The sequence below is a fragment of the Salarias fasciatus genome, chromosome 3 (assembly GCF_902148845.1).
Source record: "Salarias fasciatus chromosome 3, fSalaFa1.1, whole genome shotgun sequence".
Taxonomy (NCBI): domain Eukaryota; kingdom Metazoa; phylum Chordata; class Actinopteri; order Blenniiformes; family Blenniidae; genus Salarias; species Salarias fasciatus.
Window position 1 is genome coordinate 22,508,251 of NC_043747.1, and position 21,835 is coordinate 22,530,085.

Genomic DNA, 21,835 nt, shown 5'->3' on the forward strand with positions numbered 1-21,835 from the left:
GAATTTACTTTTCCTGATAATCTTAGCGTAGCAGCTGCGGGCACTCGTGGGAGTCTTCCTGTGTCCAGTAGGGTTGCCAACTCCCAGAGATTGAAATAAGGAATGCCTCTCGCGGGCAGCTGAAAAAAACTGGGTTTTTGGGGGGTGAAAAACGCATATATAACAGCATTTTGCCACAGTTATACCTATTACAGACTATAAAAACACATGAGGCTACTGCATTACACCTACAGTAGCAAGATTACAATAACTCATGATCAGCTCGATCAGTTTGTATTTGAGGCCTACAGTGAGACAGTTATCATTCAAGTATCATCATCATCATGGACAGCAGCTCTCAGCCACTGCACCGGACGGTAGAGCAGCTCAGCAGCTCCTTCAGAGGCCGACTGAGACCCTCAGAGCAGGAAGGAGCTACCACAGGTCTCTCATCCCCACCGCTGTCAGACTGTACAATTCTACTGTGTAGAATATGAGCAATAATCCTGGACATTATAATAACCTGCACCCGCCCTAAAGAAATTCAGCGACACTTTATCATCCATTCACTCTGCTGTATCCATTCACTGCGCTAAAACATGTTGTATATATTATATATCATACTGTATAATTATATATTGCATCATATATTGCATATTGTATTGTATATATTGTATGTATATATATATATATATATATATCCTGTTATAATTTTAAGATTCAGGTTGTACATACAGTTAAATCTTTGTCTTTTGCTTCTATTATCAATCCCAGTATGATTTTGCACTATCATTTGTTAATTATTGCACCATTCATTACTTTTGCATCCTGCTGTGAGTTCTATGAGCCTATACACCTGCAAATTGCTCCACTGTGAGATTGATAAAGTCTTCTATTCTATTCTATTCCATTCTATTCTATTCTATTTTTATTGCTAAATGTGCAAAATAACATCAAACAGCTGCTGTCTCTTCTGGATTTTAACATGTTCTTTTTTTTACTTTCAACTAAAAAAGTGCAAAATCAAAGCTGAAAAAAACTTCTGAACAAAAAAAAACCCAACAAGGTTCCGTTTCTAAACTGAAAACACTCCACAGTCTGCAGCAGCAGACACAAATCAATGAACTAAACATGATATATCCGATATGGAAACGGCACAAACTTACGTGTCTCTGGAAGCCATGCTGCGCTGCCTTAATGTTTTGATTTCCTTCTTCCCATGCGCTCTGTGACCAAACTGACTATTGTCCAATGAACTGCCGTAGCCTACGAGGAAGTCTTTTTTGGACCAATGAGATAAGAGTGATTCTGTGTTGTCAAGCCATCTCTGTCAGCTCATTGGTCACAGAACGTCAGAGAGTCGGTGAACAATTTACCGTAAGTTTTCAAAAAAAGCGCAAGTTCCATTTCTCACGTTTTGACTCTCACAAAAATACGGAACAAAGTGCGTTCCTTTTCAGCTCAATATGGAACGCACACTTTTACATCCAAATACGGAACGATTCCGTTTTTCAAGGAACGGTTGGCAACTCTAGTGTCCAGCCTACGGCTGGGTGCAGTCAAGGCCCCTGGGAGTGAACGTAGCAGATAGTTATTAGAGGCTTGCACGCCCCTGCGAGGGCAGAACTCACTCTGTTACTCTGTTGACTGCGTGACTTCTCCTGCTGTACAGCATAATAAAAGAAACCAAAACGAACTCACCGGCTGATGCCCTTTATTAAATAAAATTGCCATAACAAACCCCAGGAGCTCGATATGGTGCAGGACCTGGGTCGTGTGCTCCACAGCCTCCTGATAAGAGGACGCTGGTATGAGCCAGTCGTCGATGTAGGTGAGGATCCGCAGACCACGACGACGGAGGGGCTCCAGCGCTGCCTTGACACACTTGGTGAAGGTGCGAGGGGCAAGAGAGTAGCCAAAGGGGAGCCGATTGTATTAAAAATACCTGGTCCTCACGGCAAAGCGGAGGAAGGCTCTGTGCCTTCTCAGAATGGGGATGTGGAAGTAGGCATCCGTGAGGTCGACCGACGTCATCCAGTCCCCAGGGTGGACGCTCTCCAGGAGGTCTCTGACCGTCAGCATGCGGAACCTCCTGGTGGTTATGTGAGCATTTAGGACCCGCACGTCCAGAATGGTTCTCATGCCGCCGCTCTTCTTGGGAACCAAGAAGTAGGAGGAATAAAAGCCCGAGTGCGCCTCCTCCACACTCAGCTCCGTGACCGCACCCCGGCGGAGGAGCGAGGATACTTCTGCTTCGAGAGCTGCCACCCCCACAGGGCATGCGAGCCTCGTACTAAGGATACCGTTGAAGAGAGGCGGATGACAGGCGAACTGCAGGGCATGGCCGCTTCTCAGCGTCCTGGACAACCAGGGTGAAAGCAGTCCCAACGGAGCACGCCACGTCCGGAAGCGGAGCGTGAGCGGCTGTACCACGGCCTGAGGGGACGGCCCACCTGACGGGGACCCCCCCCGGTGAAAAGGCACGGGCGGCCGCTTTGGGGCTGCGGACCAGTGCTTTGATGGGGACAAACCCGGTGGCGGCAGCGTGCTCCCGGAAGTTGGTGGGCCGCTGACCACGTGATGATGCCGGGGCCAGGGCGCTCGTCAGCTGGGACCCAGGCCGGCACAGCTCCTCCACTCTGATGCTTCGCTGGGCTAACACAGGCGGAAGCCAGTGGACAACGCAGCTCGGCGCGTTCATGAATGATGCCGGGGCCAGGGCGTTCATCGGCGGGAACCCGGACTGGCACAGCTCAGCCACTCAGACGCTTCGCTGTGCTGACACAGGCGGAAAATGCAGTTTGGAGCGTTTGCGGGGTACCTGTAGGACCTCGACAGTGCTCCTTTTGCGCGTAAGGCCCGGTGGGAGAGCCAGCGGCCCAAGCTTGCTGCTGTGTCCCGCTTCCACGGTCGCAGGGTGGTGAGGGCGTGGAGGAAGAGCAGGCGGAGGCGTAATGCTCTCCACGGCGCTCCGTTTGCGCCTAACGCTCAGCGGGAGAGCCAGCGGCCCAAGCTCGCTGCTGTGTCCCGCTTCCACGGCACCAGCGCGGCAAGAGTGTGGAGGAAGAGCCAGTGATGGCGCAGTGCGTCCAGGCGGCTCCGTGCATGCTCCGCTCACCATTCTCTGCTTTATCACACAGCCAGAGAAGGGAGGGAAACAGCCCTGCCGAGCTTGATATGCTTCATTCACGCAAGCACTGGAAGTGGGGAGGATTGCTGCTCTTTGAGAGATGTAAGGCCACTCATGGCCTTTATTTACATTTGAGACAGCAGGTGCAGGACGAGCGGACGGAGTGCTCCGCGGCTTGGGAGCGTGGGATCGTCTCGGCTGGTCGGCGCCCCGGGAGGAGGGTCAGTGGGAAGACGGCCTTTGCTGGCTCCAGGGGGCTGGTGGCCGCTGCTCCGCCGGACGTCGTCACTGTGGGAGGGACTCATGGTGGGGCGGCAGGTGCGGGGCGAGCTGCTGGGAGCCTCGCGCCACCGCCTCCAGGCGTTCGATGATGACCTGTATGTCAGGTCCGAAGAGAGAGGTGGTGGACAGGGGGAGCCCCAGGACTCCCCGCTGGTCCTGCTCAGAGAGTGAGGAGAGACCAAGCCACAGGTGCCTAATGGCAAGCTGTGCATTGGCCATGACACGGCCTCCATTGATTGTGATGGCGCGGCACATGCGCATCAGGATCTCGGCCGTATTCTGAATCTCCTCGATGTCCTCAGGGGAAAGCTAGGATCTCTCGTGGCAGACCTTGTCGACAGAGCCCAGCAGGAAGGTCATGTTGTTAGCTAGGGTGAACATCTGGTTGCCGCTAGCGTAACCTCGATCCAAAAAGCCTGCCTTGCGCCTGTCCCTCTCTGACGGCAGCATGGGCTTTCCGCCAGGCCAGGCAGAGGATCTGGGAAGAAGGCACAGTCTGACTGAGTCTTCTATGACAGGCACTCCGGAGACCGGCCGCCAGCCGTCCACAAAGCAATACTCGTGGTAGCCCTTCACCGTGCCCTTGGCGGTGAGCGGCATACCCCTATCCCGGTGCACATGAGCTTGAAAGGATGGCACGGCAGGACATAACACCGCAGTCCGGGACCAAGTCCGTGACAGGGTTGCCAGCCTGAGTGCAAAATCACGCTGAACCGGCTCCGGAGGTTACGCTCGTAACACTTGGTGTGGTGGAGGTAATATTTAACTCAGGTAAAAGAAAAAAAAAATACTGGACAATCAGTTCGTTTGTCAAGTGTCGTGGATTTTTATTTAAAAAATATCCTAGGCCAGTTGCGATGCAAAAAACCCACAAACATATTTTCCAGAAACATTTTTAATTATATCCAGTCTTGGTTCCTCCAGGAAAAATCAGTCAGAATGCAAAATAGAGAGTTTTATTACTAAAACTCCCGGCAACCAGCGTGACCATCTGAAAATGGCACATGGACCGATTTCAGCTCCCTCTATTTATACTGTTTTTTCTGGGAATGCCCCTGCATCTGGCTTTTCTCAACTTTACGACCTGTCACTCAATGTGTTAGCGCACCTGTATCTGGTCTTTCTCAACTTTACGACATGTCACTCAATGGGGACCTGCATACTGGCACACCTGCACTTGTTGTCTCCTTTCTTCTTAGCATCCGTGACCTTTCCCCCCTGTACCGTCTTATCAGGACCTTCAGACTCCATCCGTGACATATACGTGCTAGGGACTTCCCCATAATACATAAATTTTGCACCACTCGTCACGGGGGTCTGTGAAAAAATCAAACTCAGACGAGGTGACCTCTGCCCCTGGCAGGCTGCCAAGTGGATGTTGTAAATTAAAGAAAAACCAAGCAGGGAAAAAAATAAAAAAGAGGGACAGACTGAGGCAGAAAAAATAAAGGGATACATCCTTTTCCACACCTGTTTACACAAACAGACTCTACCTAAACAAAGACATGCATAATATGAATAATACTAAATAACATTATGTAATAAAAACTGTATAACTATTCAACACAAGCAGATCTGACTGCAACACAGCAGACTCCACCATGACAGCAGCGTCAGCTGTCAGTCAGTAACAGAAAGACCGCTGCTTCACAGGAAATATGTTTGGTGACCAAGCTGTGAAACTGTCATTGTGTGAAAGCTGAGGCATTCACACCTTTATTTTCCTGTTTCTTTATTATTCTTCTGTCTTCTTCCCCCGTTTTTTGTCACCTTTCTCTTCCTACAAAGGGTTAGGGTTAGCAGCTTTTTATGAACAGGGGTGCAAAGGTCTAGCTTTAAAATCTTTTAATTATCATTTTTATTATTCTGACTTCTTCCGCTGTTTTTGACGCCTTTCAACTCCTTCAGATTTCAACTGATTTTAACAATTCAACTTTTAAAATGTTCAACTTTTTCAATCTTTTCCATTTTTTTAAGGTTTTGAAATATTTCAACTTTAAAAAAAATTAGCATGGAAGTGAATGGAGAAATTGTTCAACTGACCTTTCAGCTCGTTCAACTTTAAAACATTATAACTTTGTCTTACTTTCACATGGAATTGTCATTCGAGTTTTACATCGTTGCCATTTTTGCCCTCATTTCCTAAATTTTTCAGGGTTTTTTTTTAACTTTTTCAACCTTTCTCAGTTTTATCAACCTTTTTTAACTTTTTCAAACTCTCTTCAGGTTTTCTTCAGCATTTTGCAGCTTTTTTGCCCTTTTATTCACGTTTTCTGACTTTTATCAAGTTTTCCAACCGTCATCTATTTTTTCAAGCTTTTTCAAAATGTAGTTAAGCTTTTTCAAACTCTTTTCAGGATATCTTTCGACCCTTTTCAACTTTTTTCTGCTTTTCCAAAAAAAATGTAGCTTTTTAGCCCTTTCTCTGCATTTTCAGCTATTATAAACTGAAGGCTATACACTTCCTTCAACTCTTTTAACTTAATGGAACTTTTCTTCAACCTCTTTTGACCTTTTCAGCTTTCTTCATCATTTCTTCATGAAGTTCTTCTGCATTACAGTTTAGTATTTTCAGTTCAGGGGGCACGGCCCACCAAAAGCATGGAGGTCGCGGCAGTGGTGGGCCGTCAGGGCCTGCAAAGCCTTCTCTGCTGGCCTAAAAAATATCTGAATTACAGACTGATCTAAATTATATTTTGTCCATAAATAATTAATAAATGATTCCGAACGGTATGTTCCAGTTCCTTTCATAGTTTTCCCGTGGTTGCGCTGCTTCCAGACATGTTTTTTTCATATTAAATCATTTAACCAATCAGATTTCAGGCATCATCTGTTGCTAGGGTCAAAGAAATCTGCCCGAGGCCTTCACTGTCCGTTCCTGATGGCGCAGTGAAGTAAAGTGAAGCGTCAAACAGACAGCTGCTTCAACCAATCAGATTTCGAGTTGGCGACTCAGCGCCTTCTCGCTAGCGTACACTAGCAACAGCATATCCAGGCCCTCTGATTTACATTCACCAAGAGATACAGTAAGGGGCGGTATGCACCTAAGTTGTTGGTCGCCTACCTCAATTATTCCAAAGATGAAGAAGAAGAAGAAGAAGAAGAAGAAGAAGAAGAAGAAGAAGACCTGAAGAGAAACTTATGCCAGAAATGCCACAGGGCAAGCTGGACTTTCAGCCCTGACTTTATGGAACTGAAACGCGCGGATAATCTATATGACAGAACAATTGAACTCTTTTTGAGGAAGGAAATGAGGATGGATTTTGTTTTCAAATAATTGGGATTTTGGTGAGTAAAATGTTCCTCTTTTCCTAAATAATATTGCTGTTTCATTAAGTTGTTGATGCTCATTGTATGTGCACAGATGTAGTAGGAGAATTGTGCACTTCAGCAAAGGCATTTATTCTGGCTGCACAAGTATCTATCTGCTGTGCAACAACTCTTTATGTGCATATCTGCATAATAAGGTTTTTTTTTTTGTAGACAAAATAGTTATTGAGAGGTGGATTGATTCAGGCAGATCTGTTCTGAAGGCCTTAGTGTGAAATGCACGGTCCGCCACTGGGTCGCGGAGGTCGTGCTAAAATTTGGGGCCACGAATCAAAAAGGTTGAGAACCACTGTATGAAAAAACTGTTGCTCCTCTGACATGTGATACTGAGCTCAAGGTCGCCCTCTCTTGGATTGACGGGGGAATTGGTTCCATTAGTCCACAATCTGATCAAATGAAAAAATGACTCCAGCCTTCGATTACAGATGATCAGGTGGCTTTAATCCTGGGGCGGGTGCACGCCTCATCTCCTTGTGCCGGGCATAATCTAACTCAACTGGGGAGACTCCATTGTCTTCACCTCACAGAGGAGGAATTAGCAAGGATTTATCCAAACACTGATCCCAGATGTGACTGGTGTAAATTAATACTGCCTCCTGGCTGCACACATTTTGGACATTCCCACGGCTGCAGCCATTTTGGGTAAAAAGATATTTACTGTTTAAACATGATTCCTCCACCTTTCATTGCTGTTTTTGGAGTGACGCCCAGAGACACAGCACTGTTTGTTTTCATATATTTCATAATGTTGATTTCAAGGTTGTTGGGTTTTTTTTCTTTTTAACTGTTAAAATCCAATAAACAGGAGAAAATAGATTTATTCATGCCACCAAAGAGCTTTGAACAGGAAAAGTTTAATGATACCTTCATCAGTTTTATCTATTGTTTGTAAAGCAAAATACTGATCACATCATGATTATTTTAAAAGATTTCAAATCTGTTGATCAGAACATTGTAGAATAATTTTATAATATTCTTTACATCATGCTTATTATATTATGTTAGCTACTATTGTTCATGTAATGCATGTCTCTGTGAGTTATAGTATGCTAGTAGACACAGGCGTAGAAAAGACATGTATCCTTTTTCTGTTGGCCAGCCTGCCATGTTTCATTTTTACGGCAGCCTCTTGGCAGCTGGACAGTTTGTTTTTTCTAAAGTTAAGACGACAGGTCAATTGTCTCTCTGTCTCCCTCTGGTGTAAATGAGGCTCATTGGACAAGAAATGTGACACTATGATTTGTTGCACAACACCTGGCATTTGGGAAGAGTTGAAGGAGACTTGATGGAGGCTAAGAGGGCCTCCTAAGGGGTCACGGACAGTGACCTTTGTAGGGAGGGGGGAACAATTGTGTCTTGAAGGAGACTCAACGAATGTTTGAACAATTGTGTCTTGAAGGAGAACTAATTAAGCAGCAACGAACCCCCAAGAAATAGTATAAATAGATGGAGCGGAGAGCGCTCCGCGCGTCAGTTCTTTTGGTCAACCTGACTGCCAGGAGGTGTTTTTGGGAATAAAGTCCTCCTTTTGCATTCTGACTCCGACTCTGCCTGATTTTTCTGAGGAGAACTACGATGGAAGACTTCAAGAACCAAGAATGGATATACTTGAGGATTTTACGTTTTTTCTGGAATATATGTTTGTGGGGTTTTTTGCACCGTGACTGGCCTAGGATACTTTTTAAAATAAAATTCCACGACATATTATTGGCGAGCTCCAGCCAGGAGGAGTAACCGGAGATTGATTTTTATCTGTGGAGGAGGACTGATTCAGCACACTGTGGCCACAACAATTGGAGGTAAGCAGATTAATTTATTCTGCGTCTAAATTTTTTGTGTGCTTATGTCTGGTCTCTGCCCAGGTGAAATCTAAAACCGGATTAAATTAATCCAAAAGAACCTAGTTAAAGTTAAAAAGTGATTTTTAAAGATAAAAAAAAAAAGAAAATTTGATTTAAAAGAAATTCAGAGGGGGAGTTCGGAGTCAGAATGCAAAAAACGACCAAACTGCATAAGAGTAACGACCATGGTGCAGAAAGAGTCTGCTTGCTAAGGGTAAAAAGGGGCCGCTTGCATGCGCGGACTGTCTTCAGGCTGCTATGTGTCTTAACTTCTGAGGGGAAGTGACACAGCGGCTAGAGAAGGGTCGGCTAAGTATAAGAGTAGGAGCCGCTTGAGGATAATTCTCCTAAGACAGGAGTAGGCGCCAGTGTGGAGATGCGGATACCGCTAAGGGTTTGTTAGACAGGAACAACTGTAAATCAATACTTTAGATAATGTTCTAAATTTTACATGGAGTAAAATGAATGCAAATTTGTTTGTTTGAATATTAAATACAAAACGCCATGTTTAACAGACATGATTTGCCCAATTAGATTAAAGAAAAGTTTAGATAAGTCTGAAATTTAAGTAGTTTAAATTCCTAGTGATCTGTATTAAAAGAGAATTTTGCAGTTAAGTGATGTTTATTTGGAAATAATTAAGGTAACGATTACTCATAATTTTTATGTCTAAATGGTTGCTGAGGTTTTTCTAAGTAAATAGCGCTCTATACTTTCTGGATGTGAGTGTGTTGTTTCTGTGTAATTTAACCTTAGGGCTGAATGGGTAATCTCTGCCATAAATAAAGCCTTCTAGGAGGGAGAGGGTATAAAACAGGAGACCCAGGAGTGGGTCCCTTACGGACGGCCGGTCCAACCTATGAGAGGTTAATTTGTTGACCCAGCGGAGAGACTGGGCTGTCAAAGTGAACTCTGGGTCTGAAGCGTAGGTTGTAAACCAGTAAGCCTTCTCCCAGGAGAGGAGAGAAAGTGTACACAAGAGACTCCAGGAGAGGGTCGAGCACGGATGGATCCGTCCCAACTGCGGTTACCGCCAAAGGTCAATTTGTCGGCTCAGCTGTGAGCTGGACCGTCAAAGCGAATTTTGGGGCTGAAAGGGTGGTTGTAAAACAAAAAGCCTTCTGACGCGGAGGAGGTAATTGTGTCTATGTCTAAGTAAGAGTGTGTAAAAAGAGCAAGTGAGTGTTAGAAAGATGCGAGGAAAGGAGAAGGGGTGACTGTGCGTATGAGACTGTCTGTGAGAGTTTGAAGGAGAGCAGATGGTAAAATGAGCAGAAACTTTGGCCAAAAAAAGTACATATGTAAATAAAATGCGCATGTAATCATAGGGTATTTTAGCAAAATGATATAAATAGTGTAAATAGACAGAAAAGGAAGACTGACTAAATTGAGAAGGTGGAAAAGTTAGAGCAGGTTTGCCTTCAAACGAGACGATTAAAGAGTATTTTATTTAAATACTGCAGCTTTTGTGACGTTACAGTTTTATTATGAGACGGGTATGGATAATTATAGAAAGGAAATTGTATTTGGGATGATGACAGAAAATAATGGATTGAATTTAGAACCTTATAGTACAGGGCTGCGTAAAAGAGTACGCTGAGAATAGAGTCAACCTGGGGGAGTGACTGCTAGTGAGTAGAGGCAGCAGTGATAAGGAGTATTTATTACTCTCCTGAGAACATAGGAGAGAAATTGAGATGCATGAAACAATTTATTATTGGATAGAATGTAAATATAAAAATGAAAACTAAAGTTGAATTGTGGCAAAATCGGCAGGAAATCATTCAGAAACTGTGGCATTTGAGCAGATGTGTTATTCTAACAAGTACAGGGGGAATTCCCCGACGTGCTCTGGACACGGGGATCAGGAGCCGCAGGAATGCAGGGGGGTTGGACGCGTTATCTTCGCAGCTGAAGTGAAGCACCATCAAGACGGGCTACTTTGCTGCTAAGTAATCTATTACGGCACGGAGTGGCAGTAAAATCCACGGCTGGATGGTCCGGTCGTTTCACAGAAAGGAAGGTGAGAGTTAGGTAAATCTGCCCAACTGGTGAGAAAGCCACAAGGCGACGGGAGCAAAGAGTTATTGGATGATTATTAGGGTAACAGGTTTCCAAGGATCGTATCTCAGTTTAGGCTTACGGTTTTATTTCAGTATGTATTTTTGCATCCTGAGAAAAAAAAAAGAGAGAGAAAAGACTTTAAACGAAAGGTATTTTCTTTTTTCTTTTTTTGAAGTTTTGAATGTAACTACCTGAAAAGAAAATACACAAATTTAAACTTTAAAAATGCCTCAACAAACTTTTCCTTCTCGTTCTCCTCCACTCCGCCACTCGCCATGGCTTTCTGAAACGGGTGATTTGCGATCTGTAGGTGAGTGCTCCTCTTGCTCCTCTGACTCAGATTTCACACATAGGCAGAAGGGGGATGTAGAAGAGCCAGTGATTGGACAGCTACTCGCAGGGTGGGGATTTCTTTAGCAGAGTGTTTATTCATGCAGGTAGACAGACATAGAGATCTGTTCTGCAAGTAGGTGGCCAGCTGTAAGAAATTAATTAATTAAGCAACGACAGACCGTGGTTTATAGGTGAATTGATTTATGTATGGTGTACAGAAGGGTTTGGTACAAAACAGAAAACTGCAGCATCCCTAATGATTATATTAGAGAACTAGTATTGAGAACAGCAGTTCTAAATAAAAAAAAAAAAATAAATAAATAAATAATTTATTGTACTAATATAAACTATCCCCACAGACACAGAAGCTGTGTGGAAAGAGTCAAGGGATTTAAAATGGATCAAGAGGACAACGGGAGGCACAGGTACTAATATGACAGCACCCAAAATTTGAAAAAGAAATTCTAAAATGTATAGAAAGCAGAACAACTGAACTCCCGAAGGGGCAAAATGGCCTCTAGGAGTCTTTGATGAGAAATGTTGTGACGAAATGGCATCAAACATCAAGCATTATGAAGATGAAGATTTCAGCAACAGAAGAGAAGAAGATCTGAGTAAAGAACTGACAAACAAATGGACAGCAGTGCAACTTGGAGAACAGAGCAAGCAAGTTGTGACAGTAAATCAAGAGCAAGGAATGCTGCAATGGATTTGGCTGGACAGGGGGCGGAGACAGCTGACACCCGCCAGGCCTACAGCTCCTAATAGCTCCACCCACCTATCAAATTCCAAGAAGAGGGATGAGAAGGGGGGCTACACAGCCAGCTGCCAGGCAGAGGAGAGACGCCTGCTGGAGAAGAAGAGACTCTGCAGACAGTGGAGACAGATGACATTCCAACCACGCTGCAATGAGTTCATCTGCGGAGGCTGCGGTAGGATCTATGGATCTTGTATAGGCCTCTACAGCTATGCCTGATGCTGTAGACCTGACTGAAGACCCATGGCATAAAAAACCCCATGATCTTTCAAGATAGATGGAGCCAACAATTTTATGCCAACTACAAGCCAACATAATGTGCATACCAGATGGGGTATGTGGATTTCCCTGACAAGGAAATGGAAGAATCAAGCACTATGAGGTGCCAACAACCAGAGGGGAAAAAACCAACAACCCTGATCTACTGGATCAGACTGATGGAGAACTTCAGTCAAATCTCGAAGAAGACGAAGAGCTAATTCTCCAACAAGTGTCACTGGAAGTATGGTCAAGACATAAGACTGATGGGGACAGAGTCAAATCAGTGAAACCCATCGACTGCCATACAGAAATTGGTACCCATTGAAGCAACATGCAATCAAAGGCATTGAACCAACCATAAATGGATTACTAGAAATGGGAGTGCTAGTTAAAACAAAAAGTTAATGTAACACACCAATCTTCCAATCAAAAAACCCAATTCTACAGATGATAGGTTGGTTTATGATTTAAGAGCTGTCAATGCCATTGTCGATGCTGGGACTCCTGTCGTCCCTGATCCAATTACGTTGTCCCTGATCCACATATGTTGTATGTTGTTATCAAATGTTCCACCAGATACTAAATTGTTCTGCATTTTTCAGTATGCTGATAGATAAGGAGTCACAGTATCTTTTAGCTTTTACATATCAGAAACAACAATATACGTATACTCGACTTCCACAAGGTTATGTAAAAAAGTCCATCAGTATTTGATAGCATACTAGCCTGAAACTTACAGCAGTTAGATGTTGCAAGCATAGTAATGCAGTATGTAGATGACATAGGAAAGAGAAACATAGCGCCATCACAAATAGATGCTATAACTCAAGCTCCACAGCCACAAACGGTAGGACAAATGCTTTCCTTTCTGGGTATGTCTGGAAATGACCATCCATGGATAACTGACTATGCTGGAAAAAGAAAAGGAAAAAAAAAAAAAAAAGCTCCATTACGTGCACTGAAAAAAGCTGCAGACCAATTAAACGTGAAAAAGGACCTGCAGTCGGCACCAGTTCTAGGTAATGAAGTTATTCTTGATGCTCCTGAGCTCACAATCCAGCGGTGTGCCGCGGTGAATCCTGCCACTAAAATGGTAACTCCTGATGAGGGTATCCAATATGACTGTGAACAAGAAACAGATAACTTTATGAGGATACGTGATGATTTATATAACCAACCAATAACGGCTGATGTGACTTTAATTATGGATGGATCTTGTTTTAAGGATGCCATGGACAACCATGTGGGTTTTGCCATAATTGAACTAAAGCCACATGGCACCTTTTTGGGAAATCATAAAGTACTAAATTGAGAAAACCATGCTCTGCCCAATTGGCAGAAATAAAGGCTTTTAGGGCACCCATGCAGATGAAATTGGCAAACTCTTACAAGTAATGTTACTTTCAATGGCAGTTACAGTGATTGAATGCCCTGCCAATCAAAAGCCAAACAGCTTAATAGCTAAAAGTAATCAATTAACTGATGAGGAGGAAAAAAGGCAGCAAGGGTAAGTATGTGCCCCATACTAATTGCAGTTGACTGTAAAACCTTAACTATTCTATCTTTTCTTATAGCAGCACAGGACAAGGCAGTCCCACAGGAAAAACGGTGTGGCTTAAGGGGTATGACCATGAACACCCTGGATGGGCCACAGCGGGGTTTGTGGAGGAGTTGTACTGGACATTTTGTCTTGCCACTGTCTCTGCTACGCTGTGCTATTAGGAATGCGCATGGTCAGGACCATTGCGCAAGGGGGGAAGTGTTAAGACGCTTAAGAGATGTTTGGTGGTCACCATTTCTGGCACCCACAGTCGATCGAGTGCTGCATGAATGTGAAGTATGTGCTCAGTATAATACAAGGAAATCTTTTTCAGCACCTATTGCGCATATTCCTCCACCAGACGGTCCATTTCATCATCTGATGATAGATTTTGTAGATATGACTCAAAGAATTGGATACATGCGATATATTCTTGTGGTAATATGTCGTTTCAGCAGATGGGTGGAGGAAGTACCAACCCATGCACCAGACAGTGGATCTGTAGCAAAGTTTTGTGTAGAGAGGTTTTCCTAAGGTTCAGGTTTCCTGACACATGTAGTTCAGACAGTGGATCCCACTTTGTGGTGGAGGTAATAAAACGTATTAGAAAATACTTGGGATCAAGCAGACGTTTGGATGTGTATAACCCGCAGTTGCAGGGAACAGTTGAATGAGCAAATGGAATTTTGAAATCTAAGGGAATTGAGTTCATAGCGAACAGAGAGAACAAACTAAGATGTCTAAGAATGTTTTGCTAAGTGTTGTCAAACTAACTAAACTAACACACTAACCCATCTAACACTGCATGAAATATGCATAGGGAGACCCATGCATGTACCTTTTTTGAAGGGACTTTAGGAAGGTCTATCTTGTGAACAGCTGAGAAGTTATGTTCAACATTTGTCCTGAATTTGTAAGGTGATTTTTCAACAGGTAAAAGGGGCCAAAGAAGACAGAGAGGCTGAAATCACACCATCTCTAGAATGAGTGCGACCTGGAGAGGGGGTATACATAAAAGGTTTCAGAGGGAATGGAACCAACTGAGACGAGGAGGTCCATTCAAAGTTGTCCTGACCTAGTTGCACTGCACAGGACATCGAGGGTAAGACTGTTTGTTTCTATTGAAACTACTGCTGCAGGGCTGACAGACCGCCCTCAAAGCATCAGCAGACACCACCTGAGCTGGAAGGGGAAGGTAATACCTCCACGCAGGGAAGAGGTGGCTACAGGAAGGGAAAAGATGACGCCTCCCCTGCAGATTAGGCGCAGCAAGACAGAAATAAGATCATAAAGACTGATCTCCAAACAAAGCAGCAAAGAAACTAGGAGTAGAGGTTTGTTACCAAGTAAGCAAAGGAGTGATTCAGTGAGGATTCAACTAAGTTAGAAACAAGTAGGCTCTGGAGATTTAGAGTCAGGAGAAGGACCATTAAGATATAGATTATGAAAAAGTTTAACACAACCAATAGTTGTTGCGACTGTAAGGTTGCTATGCTACCTCACCCCACAGTAGGTGGAGTGCTAGCTAGTTCTGGACGAATTCCGGATAGGGGTAGTATGGAAAACAATGAAGAAAAAAAAAGAAAAAAATTAATGAAAAGGGTAACAATGTGCCGATGGTGGATACCATTAGAAAATGCTTAATGGGTTATTTGTCTTTATAGGAAAATCATGGTGAAGAGCAATATTGACAGGAATGCACTCCTGTTGGACAACATGCCATCGATGACTCGAGACCAAACAGGAGAGAGGACGTCGGACAGTGTCTTCCAGATGGAGCCTGTCCCATGGCAACTGAGGGTGGGGGATCTACAACCAGGACCCAGCAGACTTCGTCCACGAGAGTCCACCGGCGTGTACTCCATGCCGCTATCAGCCTCTGAGGACCTACTACCAGCATCCCCTCCCAACCTATGTCACCAGTACACAGGAGACCCTCTCCACATCTCCCCTCCCTTCATGACGATGCAGGGATGTGCTCCAGCGCAGGAGCAAAGAAACGCCGATCACACACACGGGTCCTCGAACCCTGAGAAGCCCAGGGAAACACCTCTCTCCCCAACTTATGACCCAATATCATCTGACGGCAGCGATGTCAGCGACAGCGACACCAATGCTCGCGTAGGATCCTGGTTTCTGAAAGTTGTGTTTATACTCGGAAGGACCTTGCCACCATGCCTTTGAACGATGTACGAGAAATGATGAAAGATATTCAGGTGTTGGAAGATACACCACGAAACTGTGTGCATCAATACTCGCCACTCGCAAAAGATGATTTGCTCTTCAGCATTTCCGCTGGCAGCAGGATGCGGTTCCCGCTGCACCCAATAATACCCCTAGCTTCACTGAGTAGTGTAATGCTGCTTGTATGCCTCTGTGGGGAAGGTTCAGTCAGGAGATTGATTGATAGTGGAAGGTTAACCGTTAGTATTATAATCTCTGTATTAAGTTAGTCATATAATCTTAGTATTGATCATTTATGGGAATGTGTATCATGTTATTAATCATTTTATGTAGATGATTTAGTATATTCATACGTGTGTGCTGAAACCACATAACCTTTTTGAAAAGGTGCAAGATGTGCCGCAGTCAAATACTGCTGTTACACGCTTACAGACAAATGCTTATGTTTGCTATGAATAAGTTGTTGATTAGTTATAGTGGTGTAGTATGAGACTTGTTAGTCTCAAAGGGGGGAAATGTAGAATAATTTTATAATATTCTTTACATCATGCTTATTATATTATGTTAGCTACTATTGTTCATGTAATGCATGTCTCTGTGAGTTATAGTATGCTAGTAGACACAGGCGTAGAAAAGACATGTATCCTTTTTCTGTTGGCCAGCCTGCCATGTTTCATTTTTACGGCAGCCTCTTGGCAGCTGGACAGTTTGTTTTTTCTAAAGTTAAGACGACAGGTCAATTGTCTCTCTGTCTCCCTCTGGTGTAAATGAGGCTCATTGGACAAGAAATGTGACACTATGATTGTTGCACAACACCTGGCATTTGGGAAGAGTTGAAGGAGACTTGATGGAGGCTAAGAGGGCCTCCTAAGGGGTCACGGACAGTGACCTTTGTAGGGAGGGGGGAACAATTGTGTCTTGAAGGAGACTCAACGAATGTTTGAACAATTGTGTCTTGAAGGAGAACTAATTAAGCAGCAACGAACCCCCAAGAAATAGTATAAATAGATGGAGCGGAGAGCGCTCCGCGCGTCAGTTCTTTTGGTCAACCTGACTGCCAGGAGGTGTTTTTGGGAATAAAGTCCTCCTTTTGCATTCTGACTCCGACTCTGCCTGATTTTTCTGAGGAGAACTACGATGGAAGACTTCAAGAACCAAGAATGGATATACTTGAGGATTTTACGTTTTTTCTGGAATATATGTTTGTGGGTTTTTTGCACCGTGACTGGCCTAGGATACTTTTTAAAATAAAATTCCACGACAACATCAAGACAAACTTTCCATTACATGTATTGAATTACAGCTCTGTACATTAAAAAAGTAAAATGATAAGATCAGTTTTATTCAAATGCCAACTTAAAACAAAAGCAACCAAACAATTCAATTATTTGCTGAAAAAAGCAGATTTTTTTTTTTTTTTGCAAATATAACAAAATGTACAATCTTGTTTGAGCATCATTATCTGCAGAAACTCTTCTTAGAATCACTTTTCCACACATTTAATTTACAGTTTCCCTGTCAACCATTTGGAAATAATATACTAACATATTCATCAATGATCTAAAATCCACTATAAACAGAGTTAGTTCTAAGTTAATGTGTGAGCTTCACTCTCAGTGCTGAACACTTAACGGCTCTGCTTCACTTTTAAAATACATTGATTTGACATTTTCTCTTCAGTTCAAAGGGATAATTGATCAGATCAGAGAAGTATAGATCAGAGTGTTTCCCTCTTTTCCACCTTCCTCAGTATAGACATTGTGGAGACTCTCCATAAATCTGGAAGCAGTTCTCTGTTGGTGGTGGTGATGAAGTCTCCTCATTCAACTGGAAGGAAAGAAAAGAAGCAGAGGGTTTGTGTAGATGTGGTTCCTCACAGCTCATTTCATGTCAACGTTAACATCTTGGTAAACATGACATTTTATTGTTGCTCAGTCACCGTGAGTGGTTTCTGCTTTGACTTCTGAATAAACTGTTTCTTCAGTGGCAGCTGGAGCTGTCCTCCTTACAAACAATTATTGGAGACAAACAGAATATTTTATACTGTTAGTTTCAGAATGCAGTCAAATGTGTGATTTTGATCAATATCAAGTTTTCAACATGTTTGATGTTGTGTGTAAATGTCCCACATGAGTGAACCTAAGTATCGAAATGTCCTGAGCAGGATTATTATTGCAACGACACATCATCAGGAGGGTAAAACTAAGCTGTCTCACGATGGTTATGAACGTCGCGATGAACGCTTGTGGCGGCCAAGCGTTTATAGCGTCGTCGCTTTTTGATCCTTCGATGTCGGCTCTTCCTCTCATCGTGAAGCTGAATTCACCAAGCGTTGGATTGTTCACCCACTAATAGGGAACGTGAGCTGGGGTTAGAACGCCATGAGACAGGTTAGTTTTACCCTACTGATGATGAGTTGTTGCAATATTAATCCTGCAAATAGACCTGTCTCATTTCACAACAACCCTGTAGCGCCGCATTATGTAATAATGTAATAAATTTTCACTTCATTTTGTAATAACTTGCCGCATTTTGTAATAAAATTCTTGAATGCAATATGTAATAAAGTTTGCCGCATTTTGTAATAAGTTGTTACATATTGCACTGGTTATTACAAAATGCGGGTGTTAAAAATGTTTTTCAAGAAAATGTAATAATTTGGTGCATTATGTAATAAACCACCAAAATTGATGTCTCAATTGAAAAAAAAAAACATGATAATGTCAGAACAACATAGATTTTAAGCATTCTAGCATGACTCATAAGAATTACTTTTACAAACTAGTCAGATGTTTCATTAGTCAACACTTATTTAAATATAACAGTTTATTATAATCATAGAGGATGTGTTTGATAGCTCAGAGACAAAAACTGCACAAAATGCCTGTTGGACACAAACATTATCAGTGCACTGAATGTTCAAACTTTTAAGGTAGTAATCATAAATCTGATTAGCAATGATAAGGTAAACTAACAGATGCTAGACTGGTTTTGGAAAGTTTCTGAAATTACTTTTTCTGCCACTTTTCTGGCTCTACAGACTGTTTACCTGCTCCTTTATTACAGATTACTTAGAGAAAATTAAGCACATACATTGTTTATCCATGTGCTGGATAAACCCGCCCTGGATGAACACCATCAGGCTGCCCTGAATGTACCCCATGATAATGTCCTTCTGATGATGATGATGATGGAAATTGTGACATGCCCAACCTTCGACAAAATTGCTGTCACATGTTATTCAGTTAATGCCACATGCTGACATGTCAATGCTTGGTGTATTTAACGGGGTTTCGAAACTTTTTCAAGACCTTGCATCACGATTTCTTCCTCAAACCTACATCAGGGAATCTTTAGCTGAAAGCCTTCAGTTGGAACATGACAGTGACAGTGCCATTAGCATCATGAGGCTAAATCAGCTGGACGTGGGAGTGGTCTCTCCGCGAGATTAAGCTATTTGTAAAAAATAGGAAGCGGATGAGGGCCTGGGTCTTGCTGAGGCACAAAAGCTGTGGAAATTTCAAAATCAAGGACATTTTTTGGAAAACATAGTATGGGAGGGAAGGAAGGAAGCAAGGAGAGATATGATGTAAAGAGTGAATCAATAAAGGAAAGAATGATAGGATGAACTTCCAAATGTGGCACAGATCCCATTTAACCTTGAACACTATGTATCTGTTGTACCTAGTTCAGTTATTTTCTGACTGATCATCTTTAATCTTATTATGTGGTGGTTGTTTTAAGAGAAGTTTATGTTGGAGGAAAAAGTATTTAGTATTACTACTGTTGCTACGAGAGGAATTGCTTTTTGTCAAGTCTTAAATAAATGTCTTGGATATTGGATATATTGCAATTCTTTTTGTTAATAGGCAATTGTGAATAACCCTCTTTTTTATTTTAATAACAGATTAGAAATATCTCATTTTTATTTTCAAGATTGTTTTGACTGTTTTTAGTGAGCAGGATTACTATTGCAACATCACATCATCAGCAGGGTAAAACTAACCTGTCTCACGACGGTCTAGACCCAGCTCACCTTCCCTATTAGTGGGTGAACAATCCAGCGCTTGGTGAATGATAGGAAGAGCCGACATCGAAGGATCAAAAAGCGATGTCGCTATGAATGCTTGGTTGCCACAAGCCAGTTATCCCTGTGGTAACTTTTCTGACACCTTGCAACCACTATAGAAAAGGACTTCTATGTTGCATTAGCACAAATGGAACTGGAGTAAAGTTTTTTCTATTCCATATTAGTTTTTGTCTTTTGTCTGCTTTCTATCAAGTATATATATGCATAATATAATCCAGATGTGTGTGTGTCTTCTGACATTTCAGTGCACTGATAATGTTTCTGTCTGTAAAATGCATCTAATGCAGTTTTTGTCACTGAACGTTCAAACACATTCTCTGATTACAATGAACACTTATATTTAAATAAGTGTTGACTAATGAAACATCTGACTAGTTTGTAAAAGTAATTTTTAGTTATGAGTCATTCTAGAATGCTTAAAATCAATGTTGCTCTGACATTATTATGTTCTTTTTTTTTTTTCAAATTGAGACATCAAATTTGGTGGTTTATTACATAATGCACCAAATTATTACATTTTCTTCAAAAACATTTTTAACACCCGCATTTTGTAATAACCAGTGCAATATGTAACAACTTATTACAAAATGCGGCAAACCTTATTACATATTGCATTCAAGAATTTTATTACAAAATGAAGTGAAAATTTATTACATTATTACATAATGCGGCGCTACAAACCCTGTTTGAAATATAGATTCCAGCTGCCAGTGGATGTAGATGTTACTGACCTTTGACTCCTGTTGACTTGACTTTCATTGGAGTGTACTTGTGCAGAGGTCACACTGGAATCTGAAACATCAATTTTATTATTTTAACAGAAATAAAGATGTAAATATATAGATTGATGGGATCTAGAGTTGTATACCTAACTTTCCTCCTTTGTTTTCTATTGTTTAAAAGTCAGCTACAGCTGCTGGACGCTGCTGTGAACAAGTCCTTTAAATTCTTTAAAATGCTGCGTCTCAAATGCTTTGAATGTCAGTGAGGATGAGGCATTGTGGGTAAAGCAGACAGAACTGGAGCTCCAGAGCAGCTGGCTGGAGTCAAACCAGAGGCAGAAAGGTGTGAGTGTGTTATTTCCTTTTACAAACACAGAGCTGGTGTCAGCGCTGGTCACAGAGAACAAATGCCACTGTGCTTCTGATAAATAAAGGATGAATGTTTTTCTTCTGGGTCCTACCTGTCCATGATGTGGTCTTCACTTCAGGATAAATGCTGCCCTCTTCTGGTTTCTGCTTCTTCCCTGGAGAAAGAATGAAATTACAGTCAGAGAACCTTCTTATAATTGGACTCCTGGCTGATACTGTGATCTTCTGTTTTTGGATCTGAGCTGTTTCTATATTACAACATCCAATACTCACCCTTCTTGACCTCCTGAAGCTCCATTGAAGAATACGTCACATTCCTGGACTCATCTGCAAAACAGTTTTTCTTTTAAAGTTTGAGGACGGTCATTGAATCACTGACTTTACTCACTGCTTCAGGTGAAAATGTGTGAAAAACAGTGTTTTCTTCCTCTACCTCTGTCAGTAGAATCAGTCTCTTGGATTGTCTCATAGGGATTATCATCAGCTAATGGAGAGTGGACAGAGTTTAACCACCAAAAGAGACAGAGTCATGAGTTTCCCTCATTGTTTATGAACCACGATCTTCTAAAGAGATGGATGTTACTGAACACTTTCAGGAAATAGTTTGTATTAAAGCTGACCTTGGATCGGAGAAGCATATGTGTTGCATTGATCTTCCAGCTGGTTGCTGCTGTGGTCTGTAGTTTGGCTCTGCTGTGAACTTTGAGACCTGTTAACCCTCAAAATATTTTAATACAGCAGGTTCAACAAGAAGCTGCAATTTTAGTTTGTTGTAAAGGATCATACCAACCTGTTGAAGCATGAATCTGTGAAAAAGATGTGAGATGATTACTTTATTAATCCAAAATGTTTGATCTCTACTTTCACTCATGATACTTTATCAGAATATTTCTTTTGTTTTGGACCCTGACAGAGAAAGTCTGTGAAACAAATCTGAAAGAGAGGTCTCACCT

The 21,835-nt window shown here is 42.4% G+C and overlaps 1 long non-coding RNA gene across 1 annotated transcript; it reads right to left on the reverse strand.

The window, feature by feature from the left end:
• Positions 1–17,376: 17,376 nt before the first annotated feature.
• On the reverse strand, positions 17,377–21,223 carry LOC115385992 (uncharacterized). Its single transcript, XR_003931234.1, has 4 exons — positions 21,156–21,223; positions 20,975–21,037; positions 20,523–20,583; positions 17,377–17,528 (listed from the first exon to the last, which is right to left on the reverse strand). It is a non-coding gene; the product is annotated as an uncharacterized LOC115385992 (long non-coding RNA).
• Between the last annotated feature and the right edge of the window lie 612 nt (positions 21,224–21,835).